At 41.1% G+C, this 27,736-nt stretch overlaps 1 protein-coding gene and 1 long non-coding RNA gene across 14 annotated transcripts in view; one reads left to right on the top strand and one right to left on the bottom strand.

Moving 5' to 3' along the window:
- Positions 1 to 10,792, bottom strand: part of LOC143269973 (uncharacterized) — a 34,629-nt gene extending 23,837 nt beyond the window's left edge. The window contains exons 1-2 of the long non-coding RNA XR_013046788.1: positions 10,686 to 10,792; positions 10,039 to 10,148 (exon numbers count right to left, since the gene is read on the bottom strand). This is a non-coding gene — a long non-coding RNA (uncharacterized LOC143269973). The remainder of the gene's footprint in view (positions 1 to 10,038; positions 10,149 to 10,685) is intronic.
- A 6,536-nt stretch (positions 10,793 to 17,328) lies between these two features.
- Fam135a (family with sequence similarity 135 member A) overlaps positions 17,329 to 27,736 on the top strand; it is an 81,914-nt gene continuing 71,506 nt past the window's right edge. For 5 of the 13 annotated variants that reach the window (XM_042266456.2, XM_042266453.2, XM_042266450.2 and 2 more), the window contains exons 1-2: positions 17,426 to 17,535; positions 19,053 to 19,137. The gene's annotated coding sequence lies outside the window, so the exon portion shown is untranslated. Of the gene's footprint in view, positions 17,536 to 19,052; positions 19,138 to 27,736 lie in introns of all 13 variants that reach the window. The other 8 variants (XM_076557955.1, XM_076557952.1, XM_076557954.1 and 5 more) reach the window with 6 other exon arrangements.

The raw sequence follows: 27,736 nt of genomic DNA, 5'->3' as shown, positions 1-27,736 counted from the left end.
TAGCATCATAAGGCCCTGGGTTTAATGTCCAGCACAACGATAGTTTTATAAAGTTTCAAGAATTGTTTAATAAAGGGGGGGTGGTGGGAAGTGGGGGCACAAGACAATGAAATTGGAGCAACAAAGTAAGTGGGGATGGAGAAAAAGAAAACGATAAGAATTAACATTAAAATAGTAAGGTGAAATTTATAAATAAAATTGTAAGGACAAGTTCTTCAGAATTAACAAATCCTAAATAAGAAGCCTACAAAATGCTGCCATGGGGCTCTCTCTCTCTCTCTCACTGATCATGGAAGGGTGGTAGGAACAAATAGCAATCACTAGGCCTCCTACCAGACAAAGTGTAACACCCAGATTGCAGGGACCCCCCAAAAGACCACCATGGAGACTGAATCCCGTTTGTAAAAACAAAGAGCCTTTATTTTCAAGCTCAAGAGCTTGGAGACTGTCCAATGCAGCAGAGAACCCAGAGCCCAGGTAGGGTGTGTGTGTGTGTGTGTGTGTGTGTGTGTGTGTGTGTGTGTGTGTGTGTGTGTGTGTGTGTGTGTGTGTGTGTGTGTGTGTGTGTGTGTGTGTGTGTGTGTGTGTGTGTGTGTGTGTGTGTGTGTGTGTGTGTGTTTTAATCATAACAGAAGTTGGGGTGAGGGGATTTCCAGAGTTCAGGACTCTGATTGGCTGACATTTGCCTAGGGCATAGGGAATGTTTGGAATATCAGGTATTTCCTCTTAGATGCAGGCCCCAAGTCCAGGTGTTGCCTGCCAGAAGCTGTGTCTGGGCCTCTAAGCCTGTCATGGCAGCTGTGAGGTCAAGCTGTTTTGGGGCCCGCCCACAAAAGCTACAAAATTAGGAAAGGTTTGTTTTGAGCAGTGCATCTTAAAATCTTTTCTACCCGCTTCTTTCTTTGATAATCTTCTTTAAAAAAAAAAAAAAAAAAAAAAAGTCAATGTTTTAAAAAGTCAAAGGCCGCTTAAGAAAGAGTTCACGGGAATTTTTCCCTTCTGAGTCTTTCTCTCTGCGTCTGCGTCTGGATGAGGAATGAACGTGTTTCCTCATCCCCACCAAACGCCTTCTTCAGCTGCTGATTCTGTCTGCGGTGTTTGAGATTTCTCTGCTGCTACCTGTTGGGCTTCAGAGTTTTCCTGTCTTTTAATTCATTAACTGGCAGAGAGAATGAACCCACTCCAGACACCTAGAGTGTAGCATTTTCAGAGGTTCAGCTCCAGATTTCTTCGGAAGATGGTAATTTTTTCGGACCTCATCTTGGGATTTCTTTTGAGGACCACCAACTCCTCAAAGTAAGAAATCGGGCCAGGAAAACATGTCCTCTAAACTGCTGGCACCTTTCCCTCATCCTGGAATGGGGCTGAATATTTTACTTTCTTCTCTCAAACAAGGAACCACTCAGACCTCCTAATTCTAATATCTGTACCCACTAAAAGGCCAGTGAAAATGCTTGGTGACTAGAGCTCTGTAAACAGGTACTAAAACTGCACCCTTAACCTAAGGCCTGATGACGTTAGCTCAGTGGTTAGGGTGGACCCTGGTGAGGGTGCCTAAAAGGGCAACATTTTTAGGGAAATTTAGAACATTAGCCTCAACCTCGTGGTAAATGGTGCCTGTATCTTTGGGACTTTTCAAAGTTCCTGTATCTCCTAGCCTGTCCCTTCAGCAACACTTAAGAGTGCTACAGGCCAACGACTGTTTTAAATTAAAATTGGACAATGGTTAAATTCTTTCTCTCTCCCTCTCTAGAAGCTGAGAGACCTCAAACTGATTTTGGCTACTCTGAGCTGAGACTGTGAAATTCCTTCCTCTGTTTATTTTGCTAATTGAGGCCTACCTGCTGGGGCCATAGAAACGGCTTCCTCTTTAGTCTTAACAGCTAAAGCATCTGTTTTTTGTAAAGTTACACGTTTAATCTGTGAGATATGTGGATACCACAGTGACTTGAACCGGATGGGAGATGGGCTCCCCTTATCAGGAAGCTGGGCTCATGTGGCTTGCGGTCATCTTGGCTGGTGACCTCATCAATGTGGAAGCAGCCATGTGACCTCACCACCATTTTGGTTAATGTAACCATGTAACATAAACCAAGTATGGCAACACCCATAGAACTTCCTGGTCCTACTGAGCCCTCTGGTTAACATGCATCTCTTTTTTTAATTAGACTAACGAGACGCCACCAGACCTCCCAGATGGTTTGTTTTATTTCCCTTAATGTTCTACTTGTTTTTTTTTGTTAAGTTTCAAACCCAGGACACATGGCAGCTGAGGTGCCTATTCAATATATCAAAACAGATCTGGTCTCAAGGTTCTCCTAGCATCCTTACCTGCCACAGGAAATGAATGGCACACCCCTCCCTCTACCCTGACCTCTCCAGCCCAGGGGCTGGGCTGCCCTTCCCCAAGAGGCTCCTCCCTAAATAATCCAGATATTTCTGTTACCTTTGTTCTCTTGGCTGCTGCCCCTGGTCCCACTCTCTCCCCTCTCCTTTCCTCTCCACCTCTCCCCACATGGCCCAGCTCAGTCAGGGTCATGTCCATGGCTGTTGTTAGTTGCTTTTAACTCTTCACTCTTTGGGGGGCCTACTACCCAGCTCCCACATAAATCGTACACAGAGGCTTATTATGACTTATGAATGCCCAGCCTTAGCTTGGCTTGTTTCTAGCCAGCTTTTCTTACCATAAATTATCCCGTCTACCTTTTGCCTCTGGGCTTTTACCTTTCTCTTTTTCTGTACCCCTTTCTGTACTTCTTACTCCATGGCTTACAGTGTAGCTGGCCCCTTCTTTTCTCAATCCTTGATCCCTCTTGCTTCTTCTATTTATTCTTTCTGCCTGCCAGCCCCGCCTATCCTTTCTCCTGCCTCACCATTGGCCGTTCAGCTCTTTATTAGACCATCAGGTGTTTTAGACAGGCAAAGTAACTAACACAGCTTCACAGAGTTCCACAAATGTAACATAAAAGAATGCAACACATCTTTGCATCATTAAACAAAGGTTCTACAGCATAAATAAATGTAACACATCTTAAAATAATATTCTACAACACATGTCCATTCTGTACTTTCCCAGATATCTCTGCCTCTGGCTATATTTTCCCACTTACTATAATAAACTTTCTCTTCCACCATTCCTAGGAGCAGTCAGGTCCTTCTCTTTCCTTTTTATTTATTTTATTCATCCAAGTTTTTGTTTTGAGACGTTAGGTTACAGTAACAAGGATTTAACCAACAATAGTCAAACCTAATATGATTGCCACCTGAGTTCTTTTACATGTTTTTGTCTGCTTTGCTTTCTGGTTACTATCCTAGATTACAGAGATTTAAACCCAGTTTACATATGGACTCTCCTAATTTAAGTAGTATTCAAAAAAATAATTAAGAGAAAAGACAGACATGAGATCAAGGGGACCTTAAGGCCAAAACTGGTCCTTTTTGTTTAGGCTACTATTTGAGGTGCAAAAAGGTTCCAAGTCCATTCTGCATGAGCTAGAGATTGCTTAAGTCTGTATTACAAAAAAAAAAAAAAAAAAAAAAAAACTGGGCCATTGTGTAGATTCTGGAAATGGAAAAAAGGCTTTCTCTCTCAGAGTCCACGTCATCCCTGTCATCCCTGACTTTGATCAGTCCTAAAGGGGAAGGTTAGGATTGAACTAGCATGCTCTCCACCTCAGTGCCTCCTGTGGAGGAGGTTTGGAAGGAGCTCACCTCTCTCTTCTAATAGTGATACCTGGGGTAGAAGTGGAAACTGCTGGGGATGAAGGCTGCAGGTGTGCCAAGCTAGAATCAGTCCCACCCCGGAAACCAGTCTAGTTACTCGAACCACCCTTTCGATTGGCTAGGAGTCACCCTTTCCTGATGCTGGAGTAAGAGACTCAGGAAGGGTTAGGAGAACTGAAGAACCAGCCTATCTCCATCTTAGGAGTAAAAGCTACCTTACAGGAAAGACGAATTAGGCTCGTTCCTGTTATAATTAAATTTCTGTTTCTCTAGGATTGGGCCATGCCCCACCTGTAATCTTAACTACAAATGGTTCTGTACTGTCTATTCCAGGAATGGCAGTCATGGTTTTTGTTTCAAAAAGCTGTCTATAACCATCTTGAAACCTCCCTTTATTTCAAAAGGTTACACGACCACCTATGACTACCTTGTTATGCCCACCTGGCAACCATGTCTATGTCTCAGGAGCCCACGTAGGATTAACTTGTTATGCTTACGTTCTGCTCCTGTAACCCCGACTATTTTGCCTGCCAAATCCCCCTTTGGGAACCCCCCATCCCTGAGCTACAAAAGCTTTGTCTTCCTCACATCCAATGCTGACCTCTGGAACCCCTTAGGGGAAGGCAGCCCATGAATAAAAATGCTTGCTTTAATTAACTGCTTGCTGTAATTAATTTGGCCATGATGATTTGGGTCGGTGGTCTTTCTCCTCCCATCTTTGGGATTAACAGAACCTCTATTGGTCTCTCCTAATCTCGTTTACACTTTACACATGGGGACAAACCCCTCCAACATTCCTTCAAGTTCCCTACCAGCTTGCCTCCTAGACTCAGGTGCTTAGGAAGGGAGTCTTAGCCTGTTTCTCAATCCATGCATTGTCTAAATATCCTCTAAAAAATAATAAAAAGTGGCCCCCAGGGAGAATCCTTTAACTATAATGCCATCCTACACTTAAGAGGTGTTCTGTAAATGAGAGAGACAGTCTCCTAAATTCCCCTGTGTCTAGCATACTACAGGATGAACCCACACACAGACTCTAATAGATTCTAGCAGGCTTTGTGAGTCTAATCAAGGTTTGTATTTTAAAAGTGCTTAATTTATGCTCAGCTTCACCTAAACATTGCAGATTAATTAAAAAATAATAAACTAGTACAACTGACCCTCGAATATTCAGTAATTATATTTGGAGACCTAAACTGATGTGGACAGACAGAGGAATTAATAGGCAAAATGCTTTTTGCCTTGTCTTCCAAGGTCAACTAAGTCCCGGGGAATTGTGGGGTATCTCTAAGTATCCTGTAACTATGGAAAGTCACTTGTTCTCTTGTTCAGGGACACCATGGAGCTGTGACTCTAATTAGTTTCCAGTCTGCAAAGAAGAGGATCAACAAGAGGAAAAACACCTCCACACTTTCAAATAAAGCAATGGGCAAGCAAGGCCTTTGACTTAGCCTCACACAGTTGGATTAACTGGCAAAAGAGAAACTAGAAGAGCCAGGAGTTCTACCCAAGCCCAAATAAGCCCTAAGGACCAGATCGTCAACTGGCCTTTTAAAAAAAAAAGGCCACCTTCATGATCTTAAACACCCAGAAGGAAAGTATAACCAGGGTTAAAATAACCAATATGTGTGTCTCTTTAAAGTGTTCAGATGTTATACATATAACCATATGAGATGCTATTTGGACAACTATTTCCCACTAGTGATTCTCTAGCCTGTGTCCTAACCATCATGTTTCCTGGTTAAATGAGGCTACAAGAAACTGGATTGTCAGACTTACAGATGCTGATGTCTAGTAGTGACGTCAACAAATGGAACCTGGGTTTCATTCAGGTTTGGCCCATATTGTCCTCTACTGGACATTACAGCTGCTACATGGACAGAAGCGTCTCTTGCTGGGGAGGCCCTGCCAATAGGCCTTCAACAGGGTTCTGAAAAGAAAGTTTCTGGTACAGTCCAGCCAGGTATACAATTATGCCTCACTTTATTAAACAGATCTTAACCATGATGGTGAGGAATTTTTCTCATTAACCTTGTCTTGCAATGTTCCCATGAGGTTACAGTTAAAAACAAACAAACAAAAACTCAATGTCCAACTTCTCAACTTAAACCGATGGATGAAAGGCTTTTTGAATGTACTCTTGAACCAAACAAATGCACACTCCGTGGTGTACATCTTACGGTCGTCAATGGTAAAATCATTAATCTCGTTGATGCCTATGACAAAACCTGCAAAGCATTCTTTGGTTTTCTTGCCCATTCTTTTCCTCTAATAAGTACAAAACTTCCCCAACTATTTTTCTAACTATGCTCTCGTTATAGGAGTGCTAACCATCTCACTTCTTGTGTGATGCTACTCCACTCGTATGACAAGCTCCAAAGATGCACGCCATCCCCAGATGGCTGTCTTATGCCCTGGACCATCCCCATTGGTTGAGTTTTGTCTTGGCCCCCTAGGTAGGCCCTCATTTGAAGCACTCTGACTGCTGTGCCTTCATCATCGACCTTTTGTCAGCTCGAAGCAGCTAAGAGCTGTTGTCACCCCCAAGTCCCCTCACAGCAGTTAGGGTGACCTCTGAGAGGAAATGAGAGACCAGGAGTTAGACTCCCTAATGATTTCCTGCTGAAGGACTACACTTCCCAGCTTCCCTTTCGGACTAAGGAAGTCATTTCTCACTCGTTTCCATTCCTATAAGAGGCAGTGTCCCATCTTCCCCTATAGGCATTTTGGCCATCAACACAGGTGGGTGACAAAATGCCTATCACCACGAAGAGACATTGTTCTGACTAAGGTCAGACGGAGCCTCTCTTTCTGTCTGCTTTCTGTCTCTCTACAGTTGCCTCTTTAATAATCTAACACTCCTTGATAGGCAGAAAGATAGGAAGAGGGGCCATGGCTGGGTAATAAAGGTGACAAATTTCCAAGATGGTTGGCTACTTCCTCACCCTTCTGATTTGAGACAAAGCCTGGCAGCTTGAAACCAAAGGCCATATGGGATATTGTCACCCACCAGGTGGCCCCCGGCTAATGGACTGACTCAACAAATTTAACGCCTGATCAGAACATTTCACTCAACAGTTGTGGGCCAATCAACCATCCTATCTGTCTTCTAACAGACTAACCCTAAAGTAGGGGAGGGAAGCTCCTCAGAGGCCTAAGCCCCAGTTTTCAAGAGGAGACTGGAGTTCTCTGCTTCCAGGGCCCCACCTCTGCTTTGCAGAGCATCTTTTTCTCTGTGTGTCTGCCGCATGTGTTTGCCCACCCCCAGTAAAAGCCTTTCTTCAGCTACTAAAAAGAAAAACAGACGAAGGAAGGAAGGAAGGAAGGAAGGAAGGAAGGAAGGAAGGAAGGAAGGAAGGAAAGAAGGAAAGAAGGAAGGAAGGAAGGAAAAGGAAGGAAGGAAGGAAGGAAGGAAGGAAGGAAGGAAGGAAGGAAGGAAGGAAGGAAGGAAGGAAGGAAGAAGTTTATGAAAAGACAACAGAGGTGTTTTGTGCCTAAAGCAAAAAAGGGAAATATAGCCCATGCAGGTCATGGGAAACGGTTATAAGAAATTAGATACTGTGGCAAAGAACCTTATTCCTTTACACTTTCTGCCATGGCTCACCTTGGGTGACAAGTTGTGGCGTCAGTAGCCTCTTCCTGTATACACCTAGGTTAGATGTAGGTACAGGTGATTTTCTGAAGTGTTCCTATTAAATATTATCCCCAAATAAATCAACAGCTCTCTGATACATCATCATGGATATGGCATCTTTATGTCTTAATAGTAGTAAAGCCTTTTTTTAATGTGACTAAAGTAAAACATGACACACATTTCATTCTGTGCTACAATTTTTCTGCACCCTTTCGATTGTTTTAAACTAGTAACGCTCTCAAGTCTCTGAAACCTGTGCCACCAAATTTTTCAGTTCCTTGCTGCTATTATTTGACTTTAAGAAAGTTTTAATATATATAAAAAAAGAAAGTTTTAATACAGCTGAGCATGGGGTGGTAGACGTTTTTAATACCAGCACTCAAGAGGCAGAGGCAGATGAGTTTCTTAGAATTTGAGGCCGGCCCGGTCTACATAGTGAATTCCAAGACAGCCAAGGTTACACAGAGAGACCATGTCTCAAAACAAATAAAAAAAAAACAAACAAAAGAAAATGAAAAAGAAAAGAGTTGCAATATAAAGATGAAAATACTAAAAATCTACAGACACTTTGAAAATCTGGCGAGTGGCTGAATCTTTTATTCCTTTAATGCCTAGAACTCTCTTTATATTTATTCTCAACTTCAATTACACAGGATTGTAGTCAATTTTTAGCCTCTTTTGTTCTAAATTCTTAGATGTTTTTTCCACATCATAATTCTCTAGCTTCCATTGTGTTGTTTCCTGTTATGACATTATTAAACATAGTCTTTTTTGTCATTGTTGTCTTTCACAGAATGACAGACAGCACGTGGGGTTATTTCACAATGCAGTTCCTTCCTGAGTAGACATTCACACACGCACCCACACACATGCACACGGCCACTGCATAAAAAAATACGGTTCCTAAGCCCTTGAATTCTCCGACTATCCTTTTCCTCTCTATTGGAAGCATCCCTTCACCGTAAGTTATCCTACACCCTGTACCTTGCCAGATGCCCTGCATCTCTTTCTTACAAAGAACCTGGTGCCAACCACAGCTTCTGGAGGTCCTGCATTACAGGGCCTACTATAGGCATGCATAGGAAACCTACTGTAGGGAAACCAAGGAAGGAGGCAGACGTACCCCTCACCCCCTGACCCCCAGCTGGCAAACAGTCTGTCCAGCACAACAGAATTTCTCCATATGAGTTACATCCTGCCTGTAACTAGACTGGCCCAACTACTGGGTTACATCTATTGTGATTAAACTTGCCCCAAAGGGTGTTTGTTAGATGAGAGGGACGCACAGTGGTGTATGAAATAGGAAACTAGACGCTCAAAGGTTTAAGAATGAAACCTATCAAAATGGCATGCATGCTCAGTTAAACAAAATCTCAGAGGCCTTAACCATAGTCTGATTTATAAGATTCTAGCTTATTCTAGAAATGAAGATCTTTACTTCAGTAGAACATGAAGTGAGGGGGTTCAGGAGCAAATGCTGCTGATGGGGTGTTCGGTTATCTCGTGCACTTGAGTTCAATGAAGTTCTGAATGATTTCATGCGTAGCTTGAGTAAACATGAAATACAAGAGGCAATGGAGCAGGAAAAGAGACACCCACATATGCTAGATGGTTCATTTGTTATCCATATGTTATGTATTAGAGTATGTGCTACCCTGATTCAGAAAGAATTACTTTTAATAATACTTATGGGATTATTTCTTCTGTACCAGGGAAAATTTATTATAAAAGGGGTGGGAACTTATTCCAGTTTATTAATATCAGCATATCATTTTTCTGAGTAGTAGGACCAGAAAGATTCTGTCCACTTTATTTTCTCTTGAGATAGAATGTCATGTATCCCACCCAGACTAGCCTCAAACTAGTGATCCAAGCAAGGATGACTTTGACTTCTTGACCCTCTTGCGGAAAGTGCTAGAGAGATGACAGGCATATGCCGCCATGCCCAACTTCTGCTCTACATTTAAAAATGTCAGTTTTGATACTTTTGATACCTGACTCACAGCCAGTTGAATATTAAAAAGTATGTATTATAGCTGCATACGATTACCACTAATATCTTAAAAACTTGAATTCTTTCAACATAGTTAGCCTTTTGCTTTAGCAAAATTACACTGACTATGTCCAAGTGAGCTAAGACTGTTTACTCTAAAGTGCTCCATGCCCCAAATAATTCTGAACCATATGGCAGAAATTTGATACAGATGGCTAAACTTGCTGTCATACTTGTTAATTATTAATAGTAAAAACCCAACACAGAGAGTTAGATGTGACACAGTGACCCCTCAGAACTATGTGCTTGCATGAAATTCTATCAGAATACCACCTTAGAGTACTCAAAACTGAGTAAGACAACAGGCAAAGATAAGCGATAAAGGGAGAAATGTGTACGGTATGTGCCGGCCAGACATTGAGGCAGACACTTCCCGTACTTTAGGTGACTTAGCATAATAGCATTCAGATAGAAAACCTTCGAGGGCTGTGGACATGTTCAACTAGTTTTTCTTTTTCCAAGCCAGCATAATGCAAACTTGGTTTGCATATTCATAATGGAAAGGTTAGCTTGCTCAACTTCATGATTCTCTTGCACCGTTTTTGACAGGCTCATCTCCTGAATCATCATGTGCCTCAGGCTTTACTTAGAGCCACCTCTGGAAGACTGGTTTCGCACATCTACTCACCTTTCAAAGTATCTCCAACGCAGGCCACTCATTCTGTGTCCCAGGTGGCTAATGAGTCATTTTCCTCTCCCCAGCCGACAGAACAGGATATCAAAGCCTCGTTTATCTTTCTGGGTGGATACAGCATCATTAAGCTTAAATATGCCCTTTGCCAACAGACTTGAGGGTTGGGTTTAGTTATTAACTGGCTGAGCCTCCACCCAGCTAACTATTCTAGGAAATAATTTGGTGAGTCAGGTGTTTTTATATTCATATTTTAGCAACCAGTAATCTGCCCTGGGTGCTGCAGCTGAAGGCTGAACGTCCTGGAAAAAAATCTGTCTTCAGGTTTCCAATACTTCAAAGGCCTCCGAGGGCCCAACCCGCAGAAAGATGCATTGTATGTTTCAACACAATTGTTTTTGTGTTTCTCTTTTGTATGGCACTGCCCTGCTTGTTACAAAAGGTCATGTTCGCCTGCCTCGATCTTGATGAAGCTGGGAAGGCTGGCCATCATTCACAAAGCCCCCTTCTGACTTCGAGAGTATGAAGAGAGAAAGCCACAGTGACAGTTTGTCATGAAACAGGACTGCAAAGTGAGCGGCTCTGCCTCTCCTGGTATCGGAGTCGTGACCGTGTGCCTCTCTGTCTAAAGCGATTTGACTCACCGGCTTGTTTTCCTTCTAGCAGCTGGTGTTGCAAGCATGCCAAGTGACAGAATTTCCATCACCCTTCTCCCAACAAACATGCATACAGAGAAGAATCAAGGGCTGGGGAGAGAGAGAGAGAGAGACAGCTGCTTGCGTAGCCCCTCCCCCCCACCCGCCCTGCTCCACCTTTTCACAGGAGTAACCATAAAAGAGTCTTTAGAGGTAAGAACTCTGCTAACTTATAAAAACACAAACACAGATAAATTTCCTAAAGGTTAAGGCATAAGGAAATTTATTTTAGGGAAAAAGTCCTCTTAAAATCAAATGATAGTTAATGTTCTTTTTTTTTAATTAAGAAAATATTTTATTCATTTTACATACTATTCAAAGATCCCCCTCTTCCTTCCTCCTGCCCCTCCAGCCTCCCCCTCCCAACCGACCCCCCATTCCCTCCTACAAGAAGGTAAGGCCTCCCATGAGGAGTCAGCAGAACGTGGTATATTCAGTTGAGGTAGGTCCAAGCCCCTCCCCCTGCCTCAAGGCTGTGTGAGGTGTCCCATCATAGGTAGTGGGCTACAAAAGCCAGCTCATGCACCAGAGATGGATTCTGATCCTATTGCCAGGCCCCCTTAAGCAGATCAAGCTACACAACTATCTCACTATGCAGAGAGCCTAGTCCAGTCCTGTGGAGGCTCCACAGCTGTTGATCTAAATTTCATGAGTTCCCACGAGCTTGGTTTGGATGTCTCTGTAGGTTTCCCCATCATGATCTTGATGCCCTTGGTCATCGAATCCCTCTTCTCTCTCTTCAACTGGACCCCTGGAGCTTGGCCTGGTGTTTGGCTATGGATCTCTGCATCGGCTTCCATTAGTTACTGGAGCTAGTGTATTCACTGATCTGATTACTGGGTTAGCCAGTTCAGTCACTGTCTCCACTATTGCTAGTAGTCTAAGCTGGGGTCATCCTTGGGGATTCCTGGGAACTTCCCTAGCACCTGGTTTCTCCCTCTATCATGGTATCTCTTCGATTACTCTCCCATGATAGTTAATTTTCTATTGAATTCTTTCCATGTGATAAGTGCTAAGCCAAAGACAACATGTGTGCTTTTTGTGGTGCATGGTGATGCTCACAACATCACAATATGTTGCCAATATTTTATCACTTTACAGCTGAGCTTTTAGATTGTGATTCTTCCAGAGCCGCACAGCTGAAGCAAACTTAGATGGAGTCATTTGTCTGAAGAACTATTAAAGTGTGTTGTGTTTGTCTGGAAGAGACAAAACTCCTGACAAGTATATTGCATATACAGTAATTCTTTTAAGATTTATTAATTTTGTGGGTATGGGTATTTGCCTATGTGTGTATGGGAATCAAGTACATGCCTGGTTCCTTTAGAGATCAGAAGAGGGAGGGTATCAGGATCCCTTGCAAATGGAACGATGGATGGTTGTGTTGCTGGGATCCTATGTGGGTGCTGGGAACTGAACATCAGTCCTCTCCAAGAGCAGCAAATGCTCTTAACCCTTGAGCCATCTCGCCAGCCCCTTATGGTATTGTTTTTAAAAGAAAATTAGTACTACTAGCATATACCCTGCACAAAAAACTTACAAATGGTCTCGTTTGTACATACATAAAACAACATACAGATGTCAAAACTGGTCGTTTACAATTTTTGAAACAAAATGATACAAAATGTTCAAAGCAAATGTTTCAAAACAATGAGAAATAAAGAATTCCATCAAAGCATAGTTAAAACTCATAATCTAAGCAGTATTAAGATTCAGTGGCAAAGTAGTGGGTGATGTTGCTGAAAGCCATAAAGAGGAAAAATAATGTTTTCAGACTGAACAAAGATGTGTTGGAGGGCTCTCACTGTGCATACATATATGTATATACACATAGATGAGATTTTATAGAGAGATATATTCATTAAATCACAGGTTATTAGCTATGTAGAACTTTTTGCCATAATCCATATGCACTTTGACTATGCTCTTTACAAACATACGCTTTATGTCTTAACTAATAGATATATTCAGATATAAGGGGAAAATTAAGTGCTAGGTAGTGTGAGAAAATGAAAAACTAATTAGGGTCATACTGGTAAAGTGATAAATTATCTTAAATACTATATAACTAAAAAAAAACCACTTCTAATTATTTGATAAAGTCGGTATAAATCTGATACCAATAGACGGTAAATGCCAGGAAAAGAAGGGAAAGGGCACAGAGTGGGGGAGGGGGATAAAAGCAAGAAAAAAAGCAAGGAATGTTATTTGGGTATAACTGACCTATAAAAGTCATATACATATTCAAGGTATACAATGTGATATTTAACATATAGAAAAATGATTATAGCTAAGTTAACCAGCATTTCACAAATGTGTAGATGATAAAAATACTGAAGATGTAATCTCAGCAAGGTTCAAGCATATAAATTATTATCGCCTGTAGTCACCTTAGAGCTCCAGGACTTTCTCAGTCAAAGGAAAATGGAGAGGAACTGATTATATGCCACATGTAATCCTCCTATCTATACATTTCAATCTTAACAACAGTGTTTATAGAATCATGTAAAACCAACATAGAAATGAGTGGAAAAATACTTTTAAATGGGCAGCAAAATCATTACTCTTAATTCTCTCTCTCTCTCTCTCTCTCTCTCTCTCTCTCTCTCTCTCTCTCTCTCTCTCTCTCTCTCTCTCTCTCAAACCCAGGGTCTCTGGATAGCTTTGGATGGTCTGGAACCCTCTATATAGACTAGACTGGCCCTGAACTCACAAAGATCTGCCTGCATCTGACTACCAAGTGCTGTGATTAAAGGTGAATGTTATCGCACATACACACGCACCTAATTGCTAATGTAGTCTTACATTCTCTGATGATGATACAAAAAAGAAAACCCATCACCAAGACTATTTTCTCTCAACCTGCAGAAGTAAGCATGTTGCAAATTTCTTGTTCAAGATGTTTCAACAAATACAATCACCCAAAAGCTGACAATTTCTACTGACCTAGATTAGTTTAAATTGCTTTTTTTTTAATTAGAAAAGTGATTTAAATAGCCTTTCAAGATAAAACTGAATTTTTAGTCAACAACCATGCCATACTGAACATACAAACCTCCTTTGATCTTGGAAGCTAAGCAGGGTCAGGGTCTGCTTAGTATCTGGAAATAATTAAAAATTAGATTCCTGTTTTTCATGATACTGTATGGTTTTCTTTCTCTGCACCCAGGGTAAATCCAGCAACTCGTAAGACATTTCAAAAAACAGGAAACATAAGGATAAACAAATTTGTAATTGACAATAAAGGAAACTAAGCCCAATGGTAGCTGGAATATAAAAATGTAGTTTTATCATTATGGCTTGTCTGGCTACTGTGTTTATAGTGATGTTTCCAATGTAAAATCTAGAACTGTAAAGAAGAACCTTCCTATTGAAAAGATTTTTTTATATGTATAGCATTTTCTAACAATATCAATCTCAATATATATAATTTGTATACAATATGAAAAATCCAATCCATTGTAAAGTATTTAAAACTAGTAATTGTCTTTTTTTAAAAAACAAGAACCTTAAATATAATCTCCTTTGTTTAGCCCTTTTCCTAACCCTTAACAACAACTTATAACCAACCCTCCTAAACAATGAAAGTTATCCCAGACCCAAAACCCATTAAAAGACCAAAAAAAAAAAAAAAAAAAAAAAAAAAACACCCTCCCCACACCAACCACCTCGTTGGGAATGTGGGTGTCGTGTTCTTAAAATAGCTTCCTGCTGGGTATGGGCAAAGATGTCTTTATTCTGAAAAGAAAAATTTTGGGTTAATTGTCAAATTCTAGGAAAGGTAGCTATATCCTTTGTTGTCCAGTTTGAGCATAATGCCATGAAAAGATTTTTTAAGTGTTTAATTTTGCATTCTGTATGGACACTGGAGTTTAGAGTTGTATGCATTTTTAAGGGATGTCCAGCATTAGTTGTAGATATTGCCTAAGAAGTCAATTAATCTATTTTGGGACAGAAATATTCAGATGCATGGAACTTTTCTTTTGTAAAAAGGTCTTTCTAAGAATAAATTTTCCTCGGGGCTGGAGAGATGGCTCAGGGTTAGGAGCACTGGTTGCTCTTTTTATCTATTATTTTAGACAATATTATCAAATAATCTTGTCATGCAACAAATAATTTAAAGTTGATAAATTTCCTTCATTTCCATTAACACTCTGCTTTAAATCACTTTCTCTAGTCTCACTAGAAGTGATTTCCTTTTTTCCAAGTCAGACTTTTCCTTGGAGTTGAAAACAGTTTTAAAATAGAGAAGTATTTGGAAACTGAAACAGGATATGGAAACAAAATAGATGGGAGACCCAGGACAGCATCCAATATGACTGGGAGGTTCTAGGCTTGGTAAGTGAATCTGCAAACTGCTAGAACCTACAAGATTGTGGGAGACAGATCTCTGCACAAAGGGAAAAGGGAAGTGGTCAGAATTCTGTTTGAGCTATGAAGATTCATCAGGCTACCTAAGAAAAGCAGTCTGGTGGGAACTGAAGATTCGTGGCTGGAATTGGCTAAAAGATCAGGCTTTGAGATAAGGCATGAGTCATTAGAAGAATGAGATAGTTGCCCAGAAGTGTTTGCTATCACACAGCTAGTGATAATTAGCATAAATATAACATTACAAAAAAACATGGCAAGCTTTAGGCTTATAAAGAAGCGCATAATTCATGAAGTCACGTCAGGGCTGTCACTTGATACTAGATAATTATACTTTACCGGAGTGATTCAGAGGTACGGTGGTGGGAGGAATGTCTCCTGTCTGACAGATCAGATCCAAGCAAATGCTTTGTCACTTGAAAACCCAAATAATTTGAGTTGCAATCCAGAAGTAACTGTTTGCCCCTTTTCACACTGTATAGTAAAAACTACTTTGCAATTGAATCAATTATGCAGTATCATGGTTTCTTTGGTAATGTATTATTAAAGAGACTATGACACATGCATTAAAAACCTGCATTTATTTATTATCTACCTATCTATGTATCTATTTATTTTTCGGAACAGGGTTTCTCTGTGTTGTTTTGGTGCCTGTCCCGGATCTCATGCTGTAGACCAGGCTGGCCCCGAACTCACAGAGATCTGCCTGGCTCTGCCTCCTGAGTGCTGGGATTAAAGGTGTGCACCACCACTGCCTGGCAAACCTGTATGTCTTTTATATAGATTACAATTTTCTCCTTTAATGCATTCACTTAGATCAAGCAGTAAAGTCTTCTCACTCCTATCTCCAATCAACAACCAGATGCAAGTAACATTATCAACTTAAAAAAAAAAAGGGAATTCATTCATTCCCTTATTGAGACGGGATATCTCTCCCTAGCCCAGGCTGGCCTCCACCTGTCAGGTGCAATGATTACAGGTGAGAACCACAAAACACAGTCGGACACTTTATTTCTAACTGGAGAATTAGCATGGTTCCTCTTGTTTCACGCTTTTTCCAAAAAGACCATGGCCAGCCACCAAGTCATGAAATAACATCATGACATTAGGAAGCATATATTTCCCCTTTGGACTTACAGCTGTTGTACCCATAAAGGAAGTGTTATACTCAAACTTCGCTTTCCTCCGTTTCAGTCTCATATTTGTTGTTAAAGAAATATAACTTACAACAATCATACTGTGTACTGTGGGCACCTACTTAGTATCTATGACTCTGTCTATATAAGACAAGAGTCATTTATGTAAATGTCAACAGACTGGTTATTATAGGGCAACTGAGGCATCCCAATCCTGTTTAAAATTTGTTCAAAAATTATAAAAAGCCAACGGGTAAATCATATTTAACACTCGACTTCAAAAAGGGCCTAAGGTATAGGGCAACATCAGTACTGCCAAGTGAACAGAAAGGTTTCGTTCATCTTTGTTGCAGCAAAATGTACACAAACCTTGCCATTTCTTAAAACTATTTTTAGATCAGCGGCATCACGTCCACTCACATTATATATAACCATCGCCACTATCCGTCCTCCCAATCCATTTAGGAAATGTTCTGCAACCCTGCCTTCACGCGCTATAAAATGTTCTGCTGGGACAGCGGGACGCAGGGGAGGTATGAAGTTAGTCCATGAAGGACTGTTTCACACGAGCTTCTGTTAATGGAATTTCAGATCCGGAGGCTTCTATTTAGATGCCATCACTCAAGAAGCCAATGGGTGAGCATCGCCACGACCACACATGAGCCCCGCCAAGGGCAGCAGGGACCCTCGGCAGCTTCCTTGCCTATTGCCCTCACAAGAGGCGCAGGGGCCGGACCCAGCTAGGGCTGCAAGGGCAGAAGAAGTGACTTTGGAGAATGAGTGACTTCAAGCGCAATCTCTACAGTCTTAAACTCTCCTTTCCGGCCTCTCCTGGCTCCTTGGACTCTTGACCAGCGCTCCACACTGGGCCCCTCCAACTCCCACCCCGACCCGGCTCGCGCTTCTGAGTGACGCAAGCCTCCCGCTCTCGCGGGAACTCGGGAGCGCGAGCCGGGAAAGGAGGACCCACTCTTGAAAATCTCGGTTGGCGCGCCGGCGCGGGCCCAGGCGGCGGTGGCTCCTCGGGGGGCGGGGCCCGGAGCCCCCGGAGTGGGCGGGGCCTCTCGGCCTGAGAGGGGCGGGGCGTAGCCGGAGGGGGAGGGGAGAGCGCCAGGCAGGGGCGGGGCCGCGGGCCGGGACCTGTTGAACGCAGGTATCGCTCGGGGGCTGCGCTCCCTCGGGGACCGAGGCCACTGCGCATGCTCGCCGGCGGCGCTGGGCCGGGAGCCCGAGCGCCGGTGACGGACGAACTGACTCCCGGCTTGTGCGGTGGTCGCGGCGGCTGCGATGGCGATGTGAGTCCGGGGTGGGGTGGGGTGGCGTGGGCCCGGGGCGGGATGGTGCTGACCTGGGTGAGGACGCCTTCCCGCTGGACGCAGAACGCCTCCATCGCCCAGGCGCCAGCCGAGGCCCCCGCGGGTTGAGAGGTGAGAGCCCCTCACCGCCCGCACGCGCGACGCCCGACCCCGCGCGACCCGGTCCGGGTCCCTCTCCCCCCACCACCACCACGGCGGCCGGACAGGAAGCGGCCTCGTCGTCTGGTCCGGCTCTCACGGCCCTGGCCTCTGCCGGTTGCCCGCGGTCGGAGCCGGGTCCTGGGCCCGCTTGAAGGTCGGCGGGGACGCGAGGGGCGCGGCGCGCAGCCGGGTGCTCCCTGCCGGCCCTTCCCCCGTACATCGCGGCCGCGGTCCAGCCCGCCCTTCGCCGCCTGGCCCTCGGACCCTCATTCGCTTTCACCCACTCCCCGGTGCCCTTTGGTCCCGGCGGTCCCTCGTTGTCGGTCCTGCTCTGCGCGGTTTGCTCCCCTCGACTGTGCATCCCCCCCGGTCGATACCGCTTGGCCATCGCTGACCAGTTTTTCTCAACTGTTAACACTGTTTTCCTCCTTTGGTATTTCATCCTAGCTCCTTTGTCAGTTATGGACTTGTGGGAGGGTGGGTTTTTGCTTGTTTTGTTGCTGTGCTGAAGCATCCCTTTGCGCTAGGGTTCTCTGTTCCACCTTGCCTTCAGAGGCCCCCCACTCTCTTACTTCTGTTTTGGTACCCTGATTCATTGCTCTCTGTCCAGTGGCCCCTAAACCTCCGTGCTGAACCGATTTCTATTCTCTAATCTTGCGTGGTTTTTGTTTTCTTCATCCGTTAAAATCCCTTTTTCTTATTTGCATGGATGGAGCCTTTTCATTCAGTCCATTTGTTTTACTTTTTATTACATCCCTAAAGAGTTGTAACACGCTGTCGTCTCTTCTGCTTTCTACATATGCTCAGTATCCCTAGTGCAGCTTCCAGAGAAATCAGTTTCATCTTTCTTCTCCAGAAAATATCATCTAAAGAATGACAGTACATTTTATTTGAATCTTTAAGAAAGGTATACCAGTTCATTTTATGAGAAACAGTCTGGCCATTTATAAAGAGTTAAGATTTGGCAAAGGTTAATGCTCCAGTAAATACAGTTGTCCAGGAACTAATCTGAAATGAAATTTAACAAAAATTACTATATAAAATGTATTGATTTGGTCTTTATACTCACTGTTACTGTTGGTTGCATCATTTTAAGTTCTCTTAATAAATGTCTGTTTCTACTAACAAGAATAGGATAACTGCTCACTGAGGAGGAACAATGGAGAATAGAAATATTAATCTTTTGAATTGGGCAAAAGAACTTAATAAAAAAAAATTGGGAGCCTTTCTTCCCTTCATTTCGAGCCAGATCTAATTTAATTAAAACTTCTGTTTCTGTTGATAATGGTGTAGTATCGTATTCTGGAGGCATCTGCTGAGGCAATTATTTTCAGTAAAGTTTGCCTTTATTCTAGGGTTGAAGACCAACCCTAGAATTTTATTCTGGAATCTCAAAGCAGCCCACAAACAATAAATTCTTCCTTGTGTTATCTATGCCAGGTAGGAATTACATTTTTCTATTTCTATTTTAAGAAGGGAAATACCAAGGCTTTAAAAAAAAAAAAAAAAGAAAAAAGAAAAAAAGTTTAGCCCCTTATTCAAGGTAGCTCACAGGTAGAATGCAGAAGGACCTGTTGTTAGTAAACCACATTTCTCTTAGAAGAGCTAGCTCTCCCCATGTGTGGTGAAGTGAAGAATTCTTCCTACCTGTAACATTTTAAATGCTTTTTCAAATGCAAATAAATCATTGCTGTTTCTCAAAGATGCTTGCTGTCCCCTAAAAGCAGGCCTTTTCATTTGTAGGGAATTATCCATTAGAAAGTCACCATCTACACATTCTTAGTATTATAGTGAGCTACTTTTATTTTCTTTGAAATTAAATAAGGGGTCTATATTAATACAGCATGTACAGGACTAAATGTCAACAGAGTCGAACCCATAGTATAACTCAGTAGTAGTTTGTAGAAGCCACTTAACCTCTACCTCAGTGTCTCCACCTGTAGAGTGTAGTAATAATGCTGGCAACCCAGTAATCTATCTCTAGTCAGCCCTTGTCATTTGAACATGCTTAGGGCCACCACAGACAGAAATTACCATGTAAATATATAACTTTTTTTTGTTTAATTTTATACTAGTAACAATAAAGTTGACTACTTAAATCCCTTAAGATCAAGCTAAACAGTTTGATCCCCCCCCCAGGTTTCTGTGTGATATCTAGTAGAATACTAGTGAACTATGGACATTAGATTAGTTAATGTTCAGACACAATGAGCAGACATTGGATCTCTCGGTATATAATACAGATAAATGCTTTATTTGCCAGGAGCAGACACTCAAAGGAACTAAAGAATTTTATCTTTAGTTACTCTCTAGTTTTTTTGTCTTGTATGTTCACTTTAATTTCTGTAAACTATAGTCCCTTGAGACTTACGGGTCAGGAGAGATTGTTTAGGAGATATAAAGGGCAAGGATTTCCTTTGCTTTGAATTGAGATATTGAGGGAAAAACTACTTAGTGAACTTGTGATCTGCTCATGTGTTTATTTAAGTAAGTGAATGGAGATAGAGAATAGATTTTTCAAGTGAGAAGGGTCAGCTTGTGTTGAGTGTCAGGAAGAAGGTTGAGGAATGAATAGGAAGCAGATGCAGAGTGGTGATACAGAGGGCATTCTTACTGGATCCAGAGGCTTTCAAAAAAGTTCAAATGCACATGTTTGGCGTGCATGTTTTCAGGAGTTACTGAGGCACGTCCACAGTGGTTGCATATTTTAGAGATTAGGAGTTTTTAAACATGTACCACTTATTTAGTTATCAAGGGCATGCTAAATATAAAAATTGACCTCTTTAGTAGATATATAAAGATGCCAGGTATACTGTGCCATTAAAGGATATCTCCTACTTAGATAACCTCTTAAATAGTTCTTGTTTTTATGAAACCAACTTAGTGAATTATCTCTCAACCAAGAAACCATTCTGAGAAAATTATAGTGTATATTTTATTTTGGAGTTTTATCAGACCAATCATAATACAGAAATTATTTCTAAAGTATCTTGTGAATATAGAAATCTGGGTTTGACCAAACACAGTGGGTTCTCAATAGACATCTAGAATATTTCTGTTGCTGCCTTTAGCAACAATTTAGTCTGACTTAAAATTGGTATTCCTTTATTGAATCCCTTGAGGCTGCCCTATAGACTGCAAGTGCAGCATTCTTAATTGTTTTTAGAACAGTGGTGACTGTCACACATGGTCATTGATATGTTCTAGTTGCCAATAAGTTAGACTTGGAAATGCTGCTCCCCCCTCGTGTGTAAGTAGCACCATCAGTCAGGGATTATCACCTCACTGTAGGACCACGGAAGCTTGTGTACTCCCAACTAACACTTCTGTGGAAGCCTGAGTACCCCCAGCTATCACGGTTGTCTTTGGAAATTGAGAGCTCCAGACTGCTCTCATCCTCACTCAGCTTTAAGACTTAAAAATAGTTCCCTATTCAGGTAGACAAGGTTAGAGAGTAATGTAATGCTTGTAGAAGAGTTTTGAAATAATCCTCATCCAGGTGAGCCAGGGAAAGGTTAGGCGTGAAATCAGGAAAAAAGGTTCTTTGAGTGTCTAATTGAAATCTTCAGTAGATTTCCCCAGCCTTTACAAAGATCTTCATTGGATTTTAATTGGAGCTAATTATCCTCTATTTAACGTTCTCTGTCCTATAAAGGAAGATATTTTCAAGCCATATACTTGAAAAATGCAGTTATTACTAGTTTTACTTGATCTGTATTATTTTGAATAGATATTTCCTTGAATAGAATGATATTTAAAAATTATGATAAAAATCACAAGGTCAGCTGTTCATTGATCATCATGTACCCAAACCAGTGTAGTGCTTTGTGTATATTATCTTTTAAGCATTACTTTTCTAGCTAGGGATTATAAAATTATTTCCATTTGCAAAACACGTTTAAATCTGAATAGAGTCCAGATCTGGTATCAAAGTTGCTAGTAGAATAGCAACTACAAGGAGACATAGGATGTTAAGAAAACATTGTTTCTTGCAATATTTTTAGAAAGTTGTGATTCATTTTACCGAGTCTTGATTTCTCTTGAGATAACCAAACAAATATTTCAAGCACTGTTGAACACACCCTTGAACTAGACATTAGATGATCACTGTGGTTCACTAGGCTTTTGTAACAGTGGTTCTTAAGTCTTAAAGGTTTATGATAGCGTGATGTATTCAAAGGATTTCTAGCCTATGGTGTTGGCAGAATTGTTTTTACGTTAATGTATCCTTAAGTTTGTATGAACTGCTTTTAATAAGTTGAGTATTCCTATTGTACAAATAATAGTGGAGGTAGGGTTTGTCCATCGTCACATGAAAAGTTCTTTGTTCACTCCGTTTTCATGTACAGAAGGAAACACAGAATAACTCTCAGGATAACTAATGCTTCTATTGTATTGTATTTCTTAAAATTTGCTGCCCTTTTTTATGCCATTGACACAGTTTTCTAGTATCACCAGTATTCTTTTTGAGCCTACATAATATGTCAGTTCTAATATTAGTAATAATGCATTTCCTTTCTAATATTCAACTGTTTAAACACAAGCTTTAAAGAAACCAGAAGAGACAATCTCTTCAAAGTATACTTTTGTTTGTGCAACTGTGGGTGTGGGAACTTTAGGTTTTCATTGGAAATACTGCTCAGTGCATGGGAAACTGAATATAGTTAATTTAGTAAGTGTAATTTTTTCCTATTGGTGTTGTGTTCTGATTTTTCCTCTAGTGGGCACATTCATCTATGGCTTCATAATGATTAACTGTTTTTATGGCAGTACTGGTATGGACTTTAGAGTATTGTAAGTACAAATACAGGCAGTGGGGTTGAACACATTTTAATTCTTTGTCTTTTTTCACTATTTCCTTTCTATGTGACTTTGAAATAGTCTCCTTTCTTATGTGACATTGAAACAAACATTTTGACCCTCAATTTCTAGACTTACAGGAGAAATAAGTCAAATAGCATAATTAAAGCTACCAGTGCGGGAGTTGCTGTGCCAAGTTATAAGTGATTTTATTTGCTTTTATTTTACTTTGCTGTTTGGTCTATATTTGATATCACTGGCGGAGAACAAAGCTTTCCAAAACATGTCTGTCAAGCTCCTCTTCCCTTTCTTTTGGAAGGTCTGTCCTTTCTCCCCTCCCCAAAGAAGAGAATCAAATTCCATAGTTTTAAATATTGTGTAATTCACACAGTGTGAAAATGGCTGGTAAAATGCTAAGTTGAGAGTTTACTTTTGATAAGTGAATGCCAGCAAAACTTTCTAGATATATGATTTTCCTTACTTAATGTGTCCTCTCTATTGTAACAATTCTGATGAGCTCGGATTTGCTGTGAGTCACCCTTTTAACTGAGTGGCTTTACTGCTGAGGTTATGTACATGCAAATGATTCTGAGTCAAATAAGAAAAGGTTAAAAGCTATCTATGTGGTGGTGATATTTGCAGGTTGGTGCATGCCAGGTTGGCTGAGCCATTTCGAGCAGGGTATGATCTAGTACTGAATGAACATGGTTAGCTCCTGTAAGAAGCAAAAAAGATGAATAGGATGTCGTGGCCTCAGCCAACCAAAAAAGGAATATAAACCTAAGAAATAAGATTTGCTCAGATATTCAGAATCAGCCAGCCAGTGCATATTTAATCACATGACCAGAATTGACACAGGATAGCAGGCTTGATACAAAGACTGCAAATCCAGATGTCACTGGCTGATTGTTTTCAATATATATGCTGTGGTTTATGACTTGGTCAAGATTAGCTCAAAGTAGTTATGTAAATTTAGAGTTCTAAATTTAGACTGAAACTCAGGAAAGCTAAACATTCCTTCCATCAGGAGGCCCATCTTCTTACTGCTTGGTGGACTACAAACCTGGATTATTAAAAGAACTTTGTGTTACAAGAAAACAGCATTCTGAAGACTTTTAGGGTTCCTCCTATTTAAGGTCTCCTAATTATTTCTTTAGAGAAACCCAGGAAATTGACACGGATTTTATATTCATTGCTCTTAGATGCCTTGAGGTAATTCCATTCTAACCTCATTAGAAAATTTCTGTACCATATTTCTAATTAACATACTTAAATTTAACTATGCATTTTAGATATCCTTCCTAATGTTGGTTGTAAATCCCAAATATCAGTCTCAGTTCTCACTTATCTATTAGAATGTGAAGGAATCTGCTGTTCTTTCATTTGAGATCAGTTTTCATGTCTGTCATAATGTGAGCCTCTCACTATAATGATTAGGAACATTAATAACAGTATGGCTCCTTAAATGCAAGCTAAACTATGTTAGATAGTATTTAGCTGGGGAAAAAATGAACTTTTTCGCAGTACTGAAGGAAAAAGTATTTCATGTTTTATGAGAAAATGATATATGAAATGCTAACAAGGAGCCTTTCGAGGAGTTTTTTTTTTTTTCCTCTTCTGTAGGTGGTATCATTGTTTGTACTGTCACTATTACAGGTTCTGATTCCATTTATCTTACAGTTCCTAAATTACAAGTAGAATTCAGAAACTAGCTGTTGCCTCCAGCATTGCTGGAAGGTGGCCCCTGTATTCCTTGGGCTTACAAAAAGTATGGCATCTACAATTTGTTCAGCTCCTTTTCCATCTGCCTTAGTAAATAGAATGTTCCAAGGGCGTCTGTGATCCCGAAGTTGAAGAGTTAAGGCCGCTCCTTGATTTCTCTGAGAGCAGTTAATTTCTGTGGTCTCCAGTCCGTCTTAAAGGACTTCGGAACTTTACCTCACTTTCAGGTGCTTCCACTTCCACAGTGTTTTAAAACACTAATGACTTGTGAGTTGAGGAAGTGTTTTAGGATCGGTATGGATGATGTAGGAGCATCTCTTGTACTTTCTTAAAGTTCATCCCTTGGCAATTATTTGGTACTGATGTCTCAACTGCTCTGATGGGAGGTTGGTATCTTGGTATTCTTAAAAGCTATGCATGGCAGTACTATGTATTTAATACTGCTTCTGGGGCAGTTAGTGTTTACATAATCCAGTTAATGAGACAGCTTAGTATGAATAGACTGATACACAGTAGAAATTTGTGAGTGCCTGCAATTTAAAATTTTCTAGTAACCACATATTTTAGACACAAGTGAAATTAGTTGTGAGGGGCTGGTGAGATGTCTCAGCAGATGAGACATCACACTTGCTCCCAGTGTGATGACTCACACAGTAGAAGGAAAGAATTTACTCCTGCAAATTGTACTCTGACTTGCTCATGCATGCCATTATTGTGTGCCCCTGCACATTAAATACGAAAAAATGGGGAAAACAGGTAAAATTAATTTTAATAATAATTTTGGGTATTCTATCTAAAATACTACTTTGAGATATGTCAGTATAAGTTCTGAAGAGTTGGCCTTGTGGTTAAGAATACTGCTACTCTTGCAGAGGACTAGAGTTTGGTTGCCAGACTCTGTATCAGGCAGCTCACAGCCACTAAGGAATCTGGCCCCTGTGGGCACCCATATATACACATAAATCAAAAATTTTAAATATTTTTAAAAGACATGTTGTGCTGGATAGTTTTTTTGTTTTTGTTTTTGTTTTTGTTTTTTTGTTTTTCGAGACAGGCTTCTCTGTAGCTATGGAGCCTGTCCTGGAACTCACTCTGTACACCAGGCTGGCCTTGAACTCACAGAGATCTACCTGCCTCTGCCTCCCGAGTGCTGCACCACCACCGCCTGGCCTGTTGGATAGTTTTATGTCAACTTGGTGTAAGCTAGAGTTATCCGAAAGGAGGAAACTAAACTGAGAAAATGATACATAAGATCTAGCTCTAGGGTATTTCTTAATTAGTGATTGATACGGGAGGGCCCAGCCCAATGTGGGCTCTCCCTGGGCTGGGGTCCTGGGTTCTATAAGAAAGCAGGCTGAGTAAACCATGGGGAGCAAGCTAGTAAGCAGCACACCTCCATTGTCTCAGCATCAGCTCATGCCTCTAGGTTCTTGCCCTGTTTGAGTTCCTGTCCTAGTTTCTTTGGATGATAAACAGTGATATGGAGGTGTAAACCAAATAAATCCTTTCCTCTCCAACTTGCTCTTTGGTCATAGAACCCTTAACTAAGACACATGTCAATATAAAAATGAAATATTTACATGATTTTTTTTTTTTTTACTAAATCTTCAAAATCCATTATGTATGCCAGTGTATTTAAGTACATTCCTTTTTTGTTTTTGTTTTTAGAGACAGAGCTCACTGTATAGCCCTGGCTGGCCTTGAACTAGCCATGTAAACCAGGCTGGCCCCAAACTTACAGAGATCTCCTGCCACTGTCTCCTGAGTGCTAAGATTAAAAGTGTGTAATGCCATGTCTGGCCCTAATATTTTTAATACTCTATGTATAGTACTTAAAGTAGTATCAGCACAATAAAGCTATGCTTAATAGGAATCTTAGGATTCTATTGCTGTGAAGAGACAACCATGACCATGGCAACTCTTTTAACAGAAAATATTTAATTGGGACTGACTTACAGTTTCAGACATTTAGTCCATTATCATCACAGTGAGAAGCATGGCAGCACACAGACAGGCAGGCAGACATGGTGCTGGAGAAGGAGCTGAGAGTTCTGCATCTTAATCTGCAGGCAACAGGAAGTGAACCATGACTCACACTGGGTGTAGTTTGAGCATATAAGGCTTCAACTCCCCTTCCCCCACACACAATACACACCTCCTCTAGCAAGGCCACACCTCCTAATAGTGCCACTCTCTATAGGCCAAACATTCAAATATGAGTCTGTGGGAGCCATACCTATTCAAGCCACCTTAATAGGGAAATCTAACATGGCTTTCATGTTGAATTGAAATTAAATTAAGAAATCAGTTCTTCAGTCACACTAGACACCTCTTTGTTGTGGTCTCCATGTTAGACAGAGCATTTCAGAAAGAATAAGAATGACTTTCAGATTATCACTGAATTTTTTTTCTTGGAGAGAAAACTAACTTCCTGAAGTATTACAAGGTGTTTTCCTCCCTGCATATCAGATTTGCTTGGCAGAGGTGGGGAAATCCTTTCTTGTCTCCATAAGGGCTTTTCAGTACGAATTTCTCACTGAGTACTATAGTCATCTTGTCTGGATTGGAGTTTGTAGATTGCTCAACTGAATTATCTCTTGGTGACTTAGGAAATTGTGCAGAATGGATTTCTGTTTGATTGGCCTCCAGATTATTGAGTTCTATATTCTGCTTTGCCAGGGCTAGGAGAATAAACTGTTTAGTCTCGGGTAAGTCAGCTGATTCTGGTATCATCAGAGGCCAGGGTTAAATTGATAGGCTCTGAGCCAGCCCTAGACTGTCCAAAAGGCTGGGAAGCTCATGGCTGTGGAGATGGCAGAAAGGTACTTGCACTAGAGAATGCCCTATGCATAATGGAGGTAAAAGGAAAGAAATCCTTCCTAGCAATTTCTTCAGTTCTTGGGAAAGGATGGATCAGGACTTCTCTTGTGAGTGGCATAAAAATCTATGTAAATTAGAAATCATTTTGTTAATCTGTAGAATGAATTTACACTTTTTGAATTTGGTTTGCAATGCACAGTTTTTGTCCTTGTTTTTTAATTAGTTGGCAACTTTTAAAAGTAAGATTTGGCCGGTTGTGGTGGCGCACATAGGTAGGATTTGCTGAAGGAGGCAGATGCAGGAAGAAAAAAAAGATGTCACCTTTAGGGGAAGAAATGACTTCCAGCTTCCTATTGAGAATTTTGTGCCAGCAAGGCTGGACTGGAGATGACAGAAAATGTTTGGTTCCTCTTGCAGAGAGGTAGCAAGAATTGACGGAGCCAAGCAGCATTTGCTTAGCATTTCATAGATGGAGAAAGACTAGTTTGTGACAAGAGAGTCACAAACATGTTCAATGACCCCGAGAGTCCTAAAGTTTTCTTTCCCCTTTCATCGCTTTACCTTTTAAGTTCTTTTGTTATTTTTCCCCCTCTAAGCAATTCATAAAAATAAAACTGCCTGTGCTTTAGAGGGTCACGTGAAAGTCACAGTGATATATAAGCATCATTTACATATTTGTACACATACATATTTCTTT

Source organism: Peromyscus maniculatus, chromosome 21 (assembly GCF_049852395.1).
Source record: "Peromyscus maniculatus bairdii isolate BWxNUB_F1_BW_parent chromosome 21, HU_Pman_BW_mat_3.1, whole genome shotgun sequence".
NCBI classification, from domain to species: domain Eukaryota; kingdom Metazoa; phylum Chordata; class Mammalia; order Rodentia; family Cricetidae; genus Peromyscus; species Peromyscus maniculatus.
This window is presented reverse-complemented; position numbering and strand designations above follow the sequence as displayed.